Here is a 16,177-nt window from a genome sequence, read left to right on the forward strand (position 1 = left end):
TCTACACATGAACTCAGGATGGATAGCTCTGAACAAGCAGCAGATCCACCCTGACCTTTATAAATACTTTATCTCACTTTCTTTTTGCCTTAGGGATGGGAGAATAACTACATGAAAAGGTTAACAGATTCAATTTTTCTCATCAATTAGTCACTTAAGCTTTCCATTGCCTTTGTAAAGAGTCTTTTTAAAAAAGTATAAAAAATTTTAAATTCCTTTTTGGAAGAGTATACACATCAATAGACAACCCTTGGTAGGCCCCCCATGAGAGACTCTCATTTTTAAATGCATTTCTTAAAGTGCAGTGTGGTTCATCGGGAATATTCCATGTCATGACCATCATAATTCTAAATTATCTGTAGTATGATTTTGCTATTTTTGTAAGCAGCTTCTGTGACCTAATATTTACACATCTAAAAGATAGACCTATGGAGTATTCAGGTCTTTAGAAATTAAGGGTGAAATTTTTAGGTTGAAAAATTAACCTAAAGCCTGAAGAAAGCACCATGGGCTTGTGTCGTGTAATGCTTTCATGGCCTACCTCATTGCATGAAAATATTCTTGAGGGTGGTGAGCTACCTAATGTCAGTTAGCCCATTCTGTTACCAGTTTATTTTTTCATGGAAGTCTTATTTTTTAGTGGTGAGCACTGTAATAGCTTTACTTTTTTTGAGAGACAGAGTCTTGCTCTGTTACCCAGGATGGAGTACAGTGGCACAATCTCGGCTCACAGCAACCTCCGCCTCCCAGGTTCAAGTGATTCTTCTGCTTCAGCCTCCCGAGTAGCTGGGATTACAGGTGTGCACCACCACACTAGGCTAATTTTTGTGTTTTTAGTAGAGATAGGATTTCACCATGTTGGCCAGGCTGGTCTTGAACTCCTGACTGCCTCGGCCTCCCTAAGTGCTGGGATTACAGGCATGAGCCACTGCACCCAGCCACAGCTGTAATAGCTTTTAAGTTTGCTCAAACTATGCCCACCAGTCAGGTTGTAGCTTTGGCTCTGAGATCCCCTTGACCAATCTAGCCAATACTTACCCAGTTTTGTCTGACCCAGTCAGTACCCTGAAGCCTCCTTTACTGAGGCATTCAAGAAAAAGAAAAGAAGAGGACAGAAACCCAAATACCTAAGATTTTTGAGGAGTTCATGCCTTCTACAATAACAACCATTTATTGCAACTGCTGTCAGTTACCTTTAAAATTGTAGCTCTTTCATGATCCAGAGCTTCTCCCAAAGACAGCTAAAAGAAAGGAAGACTTAGACAATTCCTTGAGAGCTGGCTGCAGTCAATACACTAGCTGCACGTGGGGTACACCCACATTTCTGTCTGGCCGTTTTCTTGGGGGCTTAAGACCAAAACAAATAAGCCTCTATAACTTTAACCAAGACATCTCCAAAGTGGGAGCAGAAAGATGCAGCTCTTGCCAGTTACTTCTCACCCACCACAAACTCAAAGGCCGAGTCCCTTCTCATAGCACAAACTAACTCTGGATTTGAAAGCCAATAAAACCAGGGGTGCAATGCAAAAAGAGCAGAGTCTGACTTGAGAGAAACTTACTTACGACTGTCAGGGCTCCACGAGGAAGACAGGAAACCTGAAAAGGGGTCAGTGGTGCTTTTCCTATATTCCTCAAAGAGTCTTGGGGGTGATCAGCAGTGTACCCTGGGTCCCTTTGGGATCGCCAGAACTGGCAAAAGACAAAATCATAGCAAGTTTAGTTTATTTTTATTTTTTTATTTCATTTTATTGTTTTTGAGACGAAGTCTCACTCTATTGACCAGGCTGGAGTGCAGTGGCGTGATCTCAGCTCATTGCAAACTCCGCCTCCTGGGTTCATGCGATTCTCCTGCCTCAGCCTCCCGAGTAGCTGGGACTACAGGCACCCGGCACCACCCCTGCCTAAGTTTTTGTATTTTTAGTAGAGACGGGGTTTCACTGTGTTAGCCAGGATGGTCTTGATCTCCTGATCTCATGATTGGCCTGCCTCAGTCTCCCAAAGTGCTGGGATTACAGGCATGAGCCACCGCGCCCGGCCAGCAAGTTTAGTTTAAACATTTTAGTTGGGCATTTTGGTTTTATAGACAGAAAAGAGCTGAAGAAAGCAGAAACAGAAAATGAAATGCAGATTGATAGTTTCAAAGTTACTTTTCTTGTAAAGGTTAAAGCAGGTGGACTTCCTTGTCATGCCAACTGAAACAGGCCTAATTGGAAATGTGGCTATTTTCTCTCTCCCTGATTTCTTGAAAGTTCAGTTGTATAATGTATAACTTCAGTGTGGTGACATGGAACTTTATTACTTATTATTTATTACTTACTATTTTTTGAGATGGAGTCTTGCTCTGTTGCCCAAGCTGGAGTGTGGTGGCACGATCTTGGCTCACTGCAACCTCTGCCTCCAGGTTTCAATCCATTCTCCTGCCTCAGCTTCCCGAGTAGCTGGGGCTACGGGTGGAATTTCACTTTTGATGGCAATCAGAGGTGCCATTAGCTATAAATCACAAGAAATAAGAATAGAAATTGATTTAGCAGAGAGGAAAAGGGTGATGTTAATAGCTAATTGCCTAAGGTTTGTGGGATATCAATGCAAAGTTTGCCCACTTGCTCTGGAGCCCAGAGGAATAGAAGGCACTGGCTTCCATGGAAATGCTGATACAGGCCTGGGGCTGAAAACAGAGGAAGTGTTTGTGTCTGTCGGAAGAACACTTTGATTCCAAAGCTTGGTGAATCTCCTGTATTAGTCTGCTAAGACTGGCATGACAAAATATTACAGATTGGATGGCTTAAACAATAGACATTTAGGCCGGGCGCGGTGGCTCAAGCCTGTAATCCCAGCACTTTGGGAGGCCGAGACGGGCGGATCACGAGGTCAGGAGATCGAGACCATCCTGGCTAACACGGTGAAACCCCGTCTCTACTAAAAAAAAAAATACAAAAACTAGCCGGGCGAGGTGGCGGGCGCCTGTAGTCCCAGCTACTCGGGAGGCTGAGGCAGGAGAATGGCGTAAACCCGGGAGGCAGAGCTTGCAGTGAGCTGAGATCCGGCCACTGCACTCCAGCCTGGGCGACAGAGCGAGACTCCGCCTCAAAAAAAAAAAAAAAAAAAAAAAAAAAAAACAATAGACATTTATTTTTTCATAGTTCTGGAGGATGGAAGTCCAAGATTAAGGTGTCAGCATCTTACTTTCTCCCAAGTCTATGTCCTCAGCCTTCAGATGGCTGCCTTATCACAGTGTCTTCACCTGCCCTTTTCTGTGTGCATTTGCAATCCTGCTGGATTAGGGCCCCACCCTTATGGTCATATTTAACCTTAATTACCACTTTAAAGACTCTGTCCTGTGGCTGGGTACGATGGCTCATGCCAGTAATCCCAGCACTTTGGGAGGCCCTGGCAGGCGGATCACCTAAGGTTGGGAGTTTGAGACCAGCCTGGCCAACACGATGAAACCCCGTTCTACTAACAGTACAAAAATTAGCTGGGTATCATAGTGCATATCTGTAATCCTAGCTACTCAGGAGGCTGAAGTGGGATCATTGCTTGAACCTGGGAGGCGGAGGTTGTAGTGAGCAGCGATTGCACCACTGCACTCCAGCCTGGGCAACAGAACAAGACTCTGTCCCTGCCCCCCCCCACCAAAAAAAAAGACTCTATCTTGAAATACAATAGCATCAGAGGTTAGGGCTTCCACATATGAATTTTGGGGAGACATAAATCAATTCATAACCGTCCCTTTTCCCACTCCCCAGGCGATGAGTAGGGTAAGGAGGAAAAAAGCAGCAGAGGGTCAAAATGAATGGTGGACAGAAAAAAGGGATTCCCTGGAAGTTTTCCTGCTAAAAGGTGAAGATCCCATTTCTAGTCCTGAGGTCTTTCACAGTCAGCTCTCAGGCACAGGGCAGATGAGTTGTTCCTTCTGGGAACTGCTATAAAACATTCATAGATTGCCTTTTATTAATCATGAGGGTGGAAAAAAGGGTGTGCCAGATTATTCATGGGAAGATCCTCTTGAAATTAATGTGTGCTGCTCCGTAATGGAGAGGTCAAGCAGAAATATTGTGAAAGTTATAGACGTTAAGTCCTTTATTATGGTTCATCTTGCTACCTAAGGAATAGATGGTTTGTTTGCAATCCTTGCAAACCTTTGCAGTATCTACAGCAATACCAGAGATAATGTTTATGATGTGCCATGAGCTTCTTAAATGTAGATAGGTGTCTAATTCAGTTTTACATTTCCTGGTCCAGGGACAGAGGCTGTCCACAATTGGTGCTAAAAACATGAATTCTGATGTTTGCAAGTGGCTTTTTCTCCTCCGTGCATTATTATCATAACTACTTGGGAAATAATTTGTGGTATTTGAAAAGCAATTTGGAAATTTTAGAGGTAACCAAATCACTTTTAACCTTACCTTTGTATACAAAAGCACATTTATGTTATAATGTCATCCTTTGGTATCTGTGAGCATTGGTTCCAGGATGTCCTGCAGATATCAAAATCTGCAGTTGCGTAAGTCCTTGATATAAAATGGTTTTGTATTTGCATATAACCTATGCACATCCTTACATATACCTTATTTTATATTTTTTTTTTTGGAGATGGAGTTTCACTCTTGTTGCCAGGTTGGAGTGCAGTGGCACCATCTCGGCCCACTGTAACCTCGGCCTCCTAGGTTAAAGCTATTCTCCTGCCTCAGTCTCCTGAGTAGCTCCTGCTACCACACCCAGGTAATTTTTGTATTTTTAGTAGTGATGGGGTTTCACCATGTTGGCCAGGCTGTTCTTGAACTCCTGACCTCAGTTGATCCACCCCCCTCCACCTCCCAAAATGCTGAGATTACAGGCATTGAGCCATCATGCCCGGCCCTTCACATATAGTTTAAATCATCTCTAGATTACTTATAATACCTCATACAATGCAAATGCAATGTAAATAGTTATTGTCACATATTGTTTAGGGAATAATGACAAGCAAGTGAAAGTCTGTACATGTTCAGTGCAGACACAGTGTTTTTTTTTTTGAATAGTTTTGATCTGCAACTGGTTGAATTCATGAATGCAGAACCCATGGGACCCACGGGACCCACGGATTTGGAGTGTGTGTGTGTGTGTGTGTGTGTGTGCACGCACACACATTAGACCTTGGCAAAAATCCGTGTGTGGATAAGAAAGCTGAAGTTTGTAGAATTTGATGACTATCAGGACTAGAACACAGGTATTGTGCTTCTCTTTTACTTCATTATGCTAGCATAAGTTTTAAAATGCAAATCCTGTGATTACTTAAGCATCAATTCTGAAATGCTTAAAAGTTGCATTTAAACTGCAGAGCATGTTGTTGCCTGACACTAATATAATTTTCTTTGAAAGGCAGTCCAGATAATTTCCACTGGATGTTAATAAGGTGAGTAAAAAATGTTTAAATAAGCCACCCTCGAGTTTAGCATTGGTCTCTGAAGGAGAAAAAGATATAAGGAGTCTGTCAGAACAATAGCAACAGAAGTTTGAGACATTGCTTTTGTGTGGGGAAAAAACCCTCCTTGTTGTGCAGAAATCTCTAGAAATGTTGCCCTCTGGGGTTTGAGAGGCTGAGATGATGCAATAAAAAAGAAGCTTTCTTTCTTAAGAAACCTGGGCTGAAAACCAATGAGACAAGAATAGTGCCAAGGTTCAGCCACGTTTTGACTTCACTTGTCCACCCGTATTCAGATTGGGCAGTCATGAAGGGAAATGAGTTTGTCTGTTTATGCCTGTTGGACATTTGTCTCCACAACAAGCTCACTCAGTGATATAAAGGCAAGGATCCTGTGTATCAAGCCATGTCCAAATGTGGTTTTCCAGTCGGAGACCCTGATAAGAGAATTGACTAGATAATTCTACAGACTAATTGTTGTTAATATTTATATATTTAATTACTTAATTTATATACCACCATGTTCCACAAATGATATGAAGCAACTTAATTATGATATTTATGTAGTTCTTGACATTTCATGTGTTTTAGCAGGTTTTTTGTTAAATTCAAACAGTGAGTCTCTGAGGTCAGTATTAACAGTTCATTTTTACAGCAGGAGGAACTATAGTTCATATAGATTAGTTGACTTGCTTTGCTATGAGGTAGTTATTAATATTGTCTTCCTACTGGTGGGAAAGTAAAGCTTAAAGGAAAGAAGTAAATTGTTAAAGAAGACACACACGGTTTGAGGTGCTTCTGAGAGGCAGGATTTCCACTCAAATCTACTGACCTCAAAGACTGTCCTTAACCCCTATAGTATCCTGCCTCCTCAAAATGGAACCGAGTTGTTCTTCTGTTGGTTTTAGCCAGTAAAAAAAAAAAAAAAAAGAGTCATTCTGTTTATTCATATTTCTAAACATGATGTTTTCGAACAGGGATGCAATTTACAATTAATTTCAAATTATTTTGGCAATATGAGATACTCCATTTTTACATTTTTATTTCTAAAATATTAGTCCATCCAGAGAATGATGCTTGCATTAACTTGTATGATTTTATCCAATAAATACTAAGAGAAAGTTAACCACAGTAGAAAAACCTCTGCTGTCTTATTTGTGGAGAAATCCCAAGTTAGTGTGAATTAGAAGTCCTAAGTTTTTATTTTTTATTTTTATTCTTTTTGAGACAGAGTCTCGCTGTTGTTGCCTGGGCTGGAGTGCAGTGGTACAATTATGTTACTGTAGCCTCCACCTGCCAGGCCCAAGTGATCCTCCCACCTCAGCCTCTCAAGTAGCTGGGACCACAGGTGCATGTAACCACACCTGGCTAATTTTTTATAGAGACGAGGTTTTGCCCTATTACCCAGGCTGGTCTTGAACTCCCGGGATCAAATGATCCACCTGCCTCACCCTCCCAAAATGCTGGGATTACAAGCATGAGCCACCATTCCTGGCCTGTAGCTGACTTTTAAAAAGGGATTAGAGTGTTAACTTACTCTGTTTATCTTGTGCTCTCAATAAATACATTTTCAACTTGGCAAAATATAGTTGATTACCTGTGACTCTTAATTTTTTTTCTTTTGAGACGGAGTCTCACTCTTTTTGCCCAGGCTGGAGTGCAATGGCACGATCTTGGCTCACCGCAACCTCCACCTCCCGGGTTCAAGCGATTCTCTTGCTTTAGCCTCCCGAGTAGCTGGGATTACAGGCATGTGCCACCACGCCTGGCTAATTTTGTATATTTAGTAGAGATGGGGTTTCTCCACGTTGGGCAGGCTGCTCTTAAACTCCTGACCTCAGGTGATTGGCCCGCCTTGGCCTCCCAAAGTGCCATTACTGTCAATGGCAAAAACTGCAGTTACTTTTGCACCAGCCTAATAGAAATTGTAAGAAGTGACAAGGGAAACTTAACATTGGATGCTATTCCTTTTGAAATCTGAAGTTCTTTTGGTGGAGACTAAAAGCCCAAGGTCACTTTGAGAGACGTTTTCTGAGAGCTATTTACCATCTATATAGTCAAAGTAAATAATTGAATGAGCTGTCTGCTTTTTTGGTGAATACTACGTAGCCATAAATATTATTCTAACAGCTATTGCTCCTGGCCATATAAGATTATAAGACTCTAAGAGACAGATATAAATGAACCTGGAATTCTGCAGCTCAGCCCCCCACGTCCTCTAGGGGTTGCTCGAACATAGCCTCTGTCCTTCTCTATCTGGAGTGGGGTTGGTGGTCCTTGCAATTTTATACAAACTGCCATTTATTTTCTTTGTTTTATTGACGTCAGGCATGTCAGATTTGAAATGCTCACTGAAGGGGTCCTCTAAGAATCTGAAGCTTGGAGCTAATGGCAGTGCTGCACTAATGCTCTTGTGGATATCGTGAGCATTTCTCTGTGGCCCAGTTGCTGATGTTACCTGGGCAAGGTGCCTCTTTGTGAGTGGCTGAGATCAGCCACTGAGCTGGCATAATTCAGACTCCTACAACAGATGGCAGCCTTTATCTTTTTTTTTTTTTTTTTTTGGGATGGAGTCTCGTTCTGTCCCCCAGGCTGGAGTGCAGTGGCGTGATCTTGGCTCACTGCAACCTCTGCCTCCCAGGTTCAAGAGATTCTCCTGCCTCAGCCTCCTGAATAGCTGGGATTACAGGTATGCGCCACCAGGCCTGGCTAATTTTTTTTTTTTTTTAATTTTTAGTAAAGACAGGGTTTCACCATGTTGGTCAGGCTGGTCTTGAACTCCTGACCTCGTGATCCACCCACCTCAGCCTCCCAAAGTGCTGGGATTTACAGGCGTCAGCCACTGTGCCTGGTCTCTTTGATCCTTTTTTATACACTTGCAGTCTGCCCTGTAAATGGTTTTTAGGATGGAAAATTAATCCTCCAGTCTCAGTGTATGTACTTGAACCATTCTCACAGACTTCAACTCTGATTGAGATCTTTCCATCTTGCATCAGCTCCACTTCTTTTCTGGAACTTGGTCCTTTATTATTTTTATATTTTTTGGCCAATAATCTCCCTAGGATTCTGCCAACAGATGAGATGTAGGTCTTCTCAAAACTTTTACAAGTAGGTGACTAGCTTTTTACTTCATAATATACAATGTAGACTTTTGCAAGTATGTTGTGAATAATTAAATTAAGAGTATTCCACAATCACTCGGGAAAAAATTAAGTGTGCAAACATAAACATTAGATGGCATTTGACCCGTTGGTCTGATGTGAATCCAAGGAAACTAAAGGAAGAAGTTCCAAGTAGCAGTTGCTGAAATGTTCTGGTGTGGACGCCTTGTGGTGGGTACTTTGAAGCAGAAGCTGGTGCCCTTGGTGCAGATGGTGTGCGTCTGCACCCCGAGGCAGAGAAACTGGCTTTTAGGCTACTTGTTCCAGCAATGGCACAAGTTCTAGTTCCTCTAGAACTCCAGATGACATGACAAATGGCTAGTTCTGGAGCACCAGGAGGCAGAACAGATAATTCTGTGTTAAGTCCTTATTGTGGACTTATCAACAGTAGGAGCTGGTGCATATACCTACACGACTGTAAAGGATAACCAAAAAATATATAATGAAAGAATGTTAGGGTTAGGGCTTACATCAGAAGAGAAGCAAAAAAGGACCATGTTATCTGCTCTAGGTGGAGAACCAGTTCCTTAAGCGAGCATACCAAATCATGTCCCTCTCCTGCTCACTGGTGGAAGAACTGCTGCTTTTGCTGCAGCCAGAGCCATCTGGGCTTGGGATGCTGGGGCCGGGGCCCTGATTATGTCTGAAGATCCTGAGCTGTCATACATATGATCTCCTCTTTCAAAAGAACCATGGTACAAAAGTTAACAAACAGGACCTAATTAAACTAAAGAGCATCTGTACAACAACAATAGCAACAACAAAACAAACTATCAAGAGAGTAAACAGCCTACTGAAAGAGAGAACATATTTGCAAACTATGCATCTAACAAAGGTCTAATATCTGGATTCTATAAGGTGCTTAACAAATTTACAAGCAATAAACAACCCCATTAAAAAAAATGGGCAAAGGATATGAATAGACACTTTTCAAAAGAAGACACGGCCAACAAGCATACGAAAAAATGCTCAACGTCATTAATTATTGGAGAAATGCAAATCAAAACCACCATGAGATACCATCTCACACTGGTCAGAATGACTATTATTAAAAAGTCAAAAAATAACAGATGCTGGTGAGGTTGCAGAGAAAGGGAATGCTTATACACTGTTGGTGGGAGTGCAAATTAGTTCAGCCTGTGTGGAAAGAAGTTTGGTGATTTCTGAAAGAACTTAAGACAGAATTACCATTCAACCCAGCAATCCTATTAATGAGTATATACCCAAAGGAATGTAATCCATTCTACCACGAAGACACATGCACATATATGTTCATTGCAGCGCTATTCACAATAGCAAAGATATGGAATCAACCCAAATGCCCATCAGTGGTAGACTGGATAAAGAAAATGTGGTGCATATACATACACCATGGAGTATTACATAGCCATAAAAAGAATGAAATCATGTCCTTTGCAGCAACATGGATGGAGCTAGAGGCCACTATCCTAGGTAAACTAACACAGGAACAGAAAACCAAATACCACATGTTCTCACTTATAAGTGGGAGCTAAACATTGAGTACATATGAACAAAAAGAAGAGAATAATGCACACTGGGTTCTACTTGAAGGTGGAGGGTGGGAGGAGGGTGAGGATCGAAAAATTAACTATCAGGTATTATGCTTATTACTTGAGTGATGAAATAATCTGTACACCAAACCTCCATGACATCCAATTTACCTGTGTAACAAGCCTGCACATGTACCCTTGAACCTAAAATAAAAGTGAAAAACAAAGAAAAATTCCAAAAGAACTGTGGTTTTCAGATGACTCAGATGTCACAAAGACGCTGTGATTCAGACAGTGGAATGGAAAAAGAGAGAAGCATGTATTTCCAGCCACCTCTTTCTGTGTCTCTGCTCAGGACTTGCCTCACATGGAGAATGGTGTTGTGGCCATCCTCACCAGGTAAGAAGGTGGTATAGCTGAAAGTGAGAGGCAACACAGTGAAACTTAACAATGGCTCTCAAATAGCCTATGAAAACTGCTTGATTGCAACAAGAGGTCCTCCAAGAAGTCTGTCTGACATTGATGAAGCTGGATCAGAGGTGAAGAGCAGAGCAACACTCTCTAGAATGATTGGAGACTGTAGGACTCCAAAGATTTCATGGAAGTAAAGTCAATTATGGTTATCAGTGGGGGCTTGCTTGGTGATGAACTGTCCTGTGCTCTTGGCAGAAAGAGTTGGAGCCTTGGGGGCAGAAGTGATTCAACTGTTTTCTGAGAAAGGAAATATGGGAAAGGTCTTCTGAAAATCCCTCTGCAACTGAACCATGGAAAAAGTCAGATGAAGTGGGGTTAAGATTATGCCCATTGCTATTGTGCAGTGGGTTGAAGTCGGTGCAGTGGCAAGTTACTCATCAGGTTGAAAGATGGTGGGATGGTAGAAACTGACCACAGCCGTGAGCCTGAAGTGCAGTGCTGAGTTGGTTGAGAACTGGTGGGCTGGAAATAGACCCAGATTTTGGTGGCTTCTTCGTAAATGTAGAGCTATACGCATGCTCAAACGTGGGCAGCGGGAGATGCTGCATGCTTCCATGATATAAATCTGGGAGGAGGCGGTTAGAGCACCATGATCATGTTTTTGTGAGCGGAAGATTGGCTGGGGAAAATATAACTGGAGCTGCTAAGTCGTACTGGCATCAGTCAGTGTTCTGGAATGATTTGAGCCCTGATGCTGGCTGTGAAGCTGTTGGCCCACAGTTGGTGTTTTTGCAAAAGCAGCTGCACAAGACAACCCAAAATCTGCCACAGAGCAATCAGGAGCTGTTACCCGATCAGAGTGAAACAGAGTACGAGGCCTCAGAAATTATTCTTCCTCCCAGCACCCCTGCAGTTCCTCTCCCAGGAGCCTTGGAGGACTACAGCAAAGGTGGCATTTTCCATCCCAGGGACAAAGTGGTTGTGGAGATCATGCTATATGGAACGTCTTTAACCGAATGCCAATAGCAAGGAAGACCACTGAGGATGGTGAGCAACCTGAAGTTCTTAATGAAGTGGCCAAACTATTCAACATCGATGAAAACTGAAGCCCACAGTGGAACAGACAAGCACTTCTGTGTCCCTGAGAGTGGGTTGCATGGGTAAAAGAGCATTTTTTTTTTAATTCAGCAAACTTTCTCTGTATATGAATGTGAATAATCAAGTCTCTTGTGAATATTTTCAACCATGTAGGCAAATTCTTAAATTTCACATCATGAAAAAAATCTGATTCTTCTTAAAAAAATTGAAGAATTAGGAATTATACATTAAACAATGAAACTTCACAAAAAATGACATTAAAACTTAGGGGTGACCAAGATAACATTTCACAAGCATTTCTTGTAAACCATGTAGTTTTAGACTTATTCCCAGGCATGTTGGAAATTTGAGTGATTCACATATAATGTCTTCAAAATGGCCACTGGCCTATTTTACTCAGAATTTGTTGAATGCAGCTCTTGCCTAAAGATTGGGAAACAGATATGCATTATGAGGGTTGTGTGAGAACCTTCTGTAGGCTTTTGAAGAAACACTGTTCTCAGTATTGACTTTACTTTTGGAATCTAGGACACTGCTGAAATTGCTTAGTGCCAATGACTGGCTGTCTCATCTGGAGTAATCTTTCTCACAATCTTTTTTGGCCTAATAGATATTTCAGTCTCACACATTTGCCAGACTTCAGCTTTGTTTTCTTCTCACTGTTTCTTTGAAGAGAACTGATAGTTCACTTGAATGAGAAAATAAAAACAAAATAACAATCTTTACTTTCAAAAACAATAGTGTTTTAGAAGTAAGATTACAGTTTAATGTGAGATAAAATAGACTTGTTCATGTAATAAACTTTGGAGCCCTTAATATATATCCATACATTACCTAATTTAGCATTGAAAAACAATAGTTTTTGTGTATCCTTTCACCCTTAGATTGATATTTGGATTATTTCCAGTTTTTGGTGTTTATGAATTAAGCTGCTATAAACATTTTTACTTGTTCTTATTTTTTATTTTTGAGATGGAATCTCACTGTGTTGCCCAGGCTGGAGTGCAGTGGCACAATCTCGGCTCACTGCAAGCTTCGTCTTCCGGGTTCACGCCATTCTCCTGCCTCAGCCTCCCGAGTGGCTGGGACTACAGGTGCCCGCCACCACGCCCGGCTTTTTTTTTTGTATTTTTAGTAGAGATGGGGTTTCACCCTGTTAGCCAGGATGGTCTCGATCTCCCGACCTCGTGATCCGCCCGGCTCAGCCTCTCAAAGTGCTGGGATTACAGGTGTGAGCCATAGCGCCCGGCCTTTACTGGTTTTTATGTGAACCTGAGTTTTTGTTTCACTTGTGTCAATACCTAGGAGTAGAATTGCTGGATTGTATGGTAAATGTATGTTTAATTTTAAAGAAACTGCAAGACTTTTCCAAATTGGGTGGATATATATTTCATATTACTGCTAGGAATTGAAAAGAGTTCCAATTGCTCAGCATCATTTTGAGAACTTTGTATTGCCAATTTAAAATATCACAGCCCACAGCCATTTAGGTGGATCACCTAAGGTCAGGAGTTCGAGACCAGCCTGGTCAACATGGTGAAACCTCGTCTCTACTTAAAAAACACAAAAATTAGCTGGGCGTGGTGGCAGGTGCCTGTAATCCCAGCTACTTGGGAGGCTGAGGCAGGAGAATCACTTGAGCCTGGGAGGCAAAGGTTGCAGTGAGCCAAGATTGTGCCATTGCACTCCAGCCTGGGTGACAAGAGAAAACTCCATCTCAAAAAAAAAAAAAAAAAAAAGTTACAGCCATTATAATAGGTATGTAGTGATATCTCATTATGGTTTTAATTTTGATTTCCCTGATGACTAGTGATATTGAGCATCTTTTCACATGCTTCTTGGTATCCATATGTCTTTGATGAAGTTTTTGTTCAAATCTTTTGCCCATTAAATAATTTTAAAAATGTTATTGTGTTTTAAGAACTCTTTATATATCCTGGATATAGGTCCTTTATCAGATGTGCTGTTTGCAAATATTGTCTCATAGTCTGTCTTTTCATCTCTTGAGAGTGTCTTTCATAGAGCAGGAGTTCTTAATTTTGAAGTCCCATTCATCTATATTTTTTCTTTATGAATTGGTCTTTTGGTGTCCTGTATCATGGGGTATAACTCAGCAGCAAAAGGGAACAAACTACTAATATACAGAACAGCATGGTTGAATCACACACACGCTAAATTAAGTGAAAGAACCCTGCCCCCAAAGACTACATGTTATATGATTCCATTTATCTGGTATTTTGGAAAAGACAAAACTAAAAAGACAGAAAATAGATCTATAGTTGCCAGGAGGTAGAGGTGGGAGTTGGGGCAGAGGAGTTGACTGTGAAGAGGAAAGGGGAATTTTTTTGGGGGGTAATTCTATCCTACATCTTGATTTTGCTAAAGATGTCACAACTAAATGTGCTTCTCAAAACTTACAGAGCTGTCCACTAAAAAGGGTGGTTTTATTGTATTCTATGTGTTCCCTAAAACTATTTTATCTACTTCATGGGTACACATTATTACAAAATAATTCCCAGCCTCCTTTGTAATTATGTCTGGCTATGTAACTAAATCTTGTGAAGTTATGTGTGCCATTCCAATACTGATCCATTAAAACCTCTTGTGAACTTCCATTCTTTCACTTCCCTCAGATTCTAGATATATGCACAAGATCTAGCAACAGATTCTATGAGGTTGACATTCTATGGAAGGGTGTAACCATGAGGTTCTATGGCATTGTAGAACCATGAAGTTCTATAGTTGAGGTTCTTTGGCATGGTGGAATTATGAGGTTCTGTAGTTGAGGTTCTATGGCATGGTGGAACCATGAGGTTCTATGAGGTTCTATAGTTGAGGTTCTGTGGCATGGTGGAACCATGAGGTTCTATAGTTGAGGTCCCGTGGCATGGTGGAACCATGAGGTTCTATAGTTGAGGTTCTATGGCATGGTGGAACCATGAGGTTCTATGAGGTTCTATAGTTGAGGTCCTGTGGCATAGTGGAACCAAGAGGTTCTATGAGGTTCTTTAGTTGAGGTTCTATGGCATGAAGTTTCTTTAGTTGAGGTTGTATGGCATGGTGGAACCATGAGGTTGTGTAGTTGAGGTTGTATGGCATGATGGAACCATGTTCTATATTTGAGGTTCTATGGCATTGTGGAATCATGAGGTTCTGTAGTTGAGGTTCTATGGCTTGGTGGAACCATGTTCTATAGTTGAGGTTCTATGGCATTGTGAAATCATGAGGCACTATAGTTGAGGTTCTATGGCGTGTTGGAACCATTAGGTTCTATGAGGTTCTTTAGTTGAGGTTCTGTGGCATGGTGGAACCATGAGGTTCTGTGAAGTTCTTTAGTTGAGGTTCTGTGACATAGTGGACTCATGAGGTTCTATAGTTGAGGTTCTATGGCATGGTGGAACCATGACGTTCTATAGTTGAGGTTCTGTGGCATGGTGGAACCATGAGGTTCTCTGAGGTTTTCTAGTTGAGGTTCTATGGCATGGTGGAACCATGAGGTTCTGTGAGGTTCTTTAGTTGAGGTTCTATGGCATGGTGGAACCATTAGTTCTATGAAGTTCTTTAGTTGAGGTTCTATGGCATGGTGAAACCATGAGGTTCTATGAAGTTCTTTACTTGAGGTTCTATGGTATAGTGGAACCTCCAGGTGGAAGTAAGCTGGGTCAGTGTGTGACCATATCAGTTGGTGGTCATTCAATTGTATTGTAAAATGAAAAAAAAAAAAAAAACACCTTTATTTTGTTAAGCCAACTGAAATTTATTAGGTTTCTTTGTTACAGCACTTTGTATTACTTAGCCTAAACCAAACAGGAACAAGCACTTCCTTACCTGTTAAATCATATTAAAAGGTTGGAATTTTTGGTAAGAGGATAATGAGGTGATTCATTCCTGAGGTTGGAGAGCTTCAGGTATTTGTGGATGTGGCATTTTTTCAGTGGTAGTTTTTTTGACCTATGGGTTTTAGAAACACTTTTGTACTTTCGTTTGAGCTAGACTGTAACAAGATGTCTGATTTATACATTGATTAATGGAAGGGACAGATTAAAATATTCTGTGTTGAGAGTGTTTACATAATTTTTTGCTTTGTATTCATTGAACTTATATTATTAATTGCTTATAATTTTGGGACTTACAGTTTTCCGTGTGTATTGAAACTTTTATCATTATGAATTGATCTGTTCTATCAATTCTCTTCATTTATAAACAAATTGTTTGCTGTTAATGGAATTATACAAGCTTTCCTCAATATTTGCTTGACATACATACCAGGTTTTCTTCTTTCATACTTTATATCTTTATGTTACGGATATATATTGTCTATAAACAAAATATAGCTGGATTTAGAAAACACAGTTTATAAGTTTCTTCTTTCTTAAATGGGAACATTTGCTCCATAAGTTTTTAAATTAATATATTTGAAATACTCTTTACTATTTTTATGATTTCTGTGTACTTCATCCACAGTATGATTTTAGTGAAGGAGTAGATATATAGACCAATGGAACAGAATGGGAAATCTATAAATACACTCATGCCTATACCTACTAAATAGTTTTCTTCAGGATGCTAAAGCAATTCCACAGGGAAAG

General features: G+C 40.9%; 1 long non-coding RNA gene and 1 pseudogene across 1 annotated transcript; one reads left to right on the forward strand and one right to left on the reverse strand.

Moving 5' to 3' along the window:
* Window positions 1–404: 404 nt before the first annotated feature.
* On the reverse strand, window positions 405–4,696 carry LOC117082520. Its single transcript, XR_004436642.1, has 3 exons — window positions 4,655–4,696; window positions 2,371–2,389; window positions 405–721 (listed from the first exon to the last, which is right to left on the reverse strand). It is a non-coding gene; the product is annotated as an uncharacterized LOC117082520 (long non-coding RNA).
* Window positions 4,697–8,712: 4,016 nt separating this feature from the next.
* LOC117082555 lies at window positions 8,713–11,596 on the forward strand (annotated as a pseudogene).
* The last annotated feature ends 4,581 nt before the right edge of the window (window positions 11,597–16,177 follow it).

Source organism: Trachypithecus francoisi, unplaced genomic scaffold (genome assembly GCF_009764315.1).
Source record: "Trachypithecus francoisi isolate TF-2019V2 unplaced genomic scaffold, Tfra_2.0 Lachesis_group9, whole genome shotgun sequence".
NCBI classification, from domain to species: Eukaryota; Metazoa; Chordata; class Mammalia; order Primates; family Cercopithecidae; genus Trachypithecus; species Trachypithecus francoisi.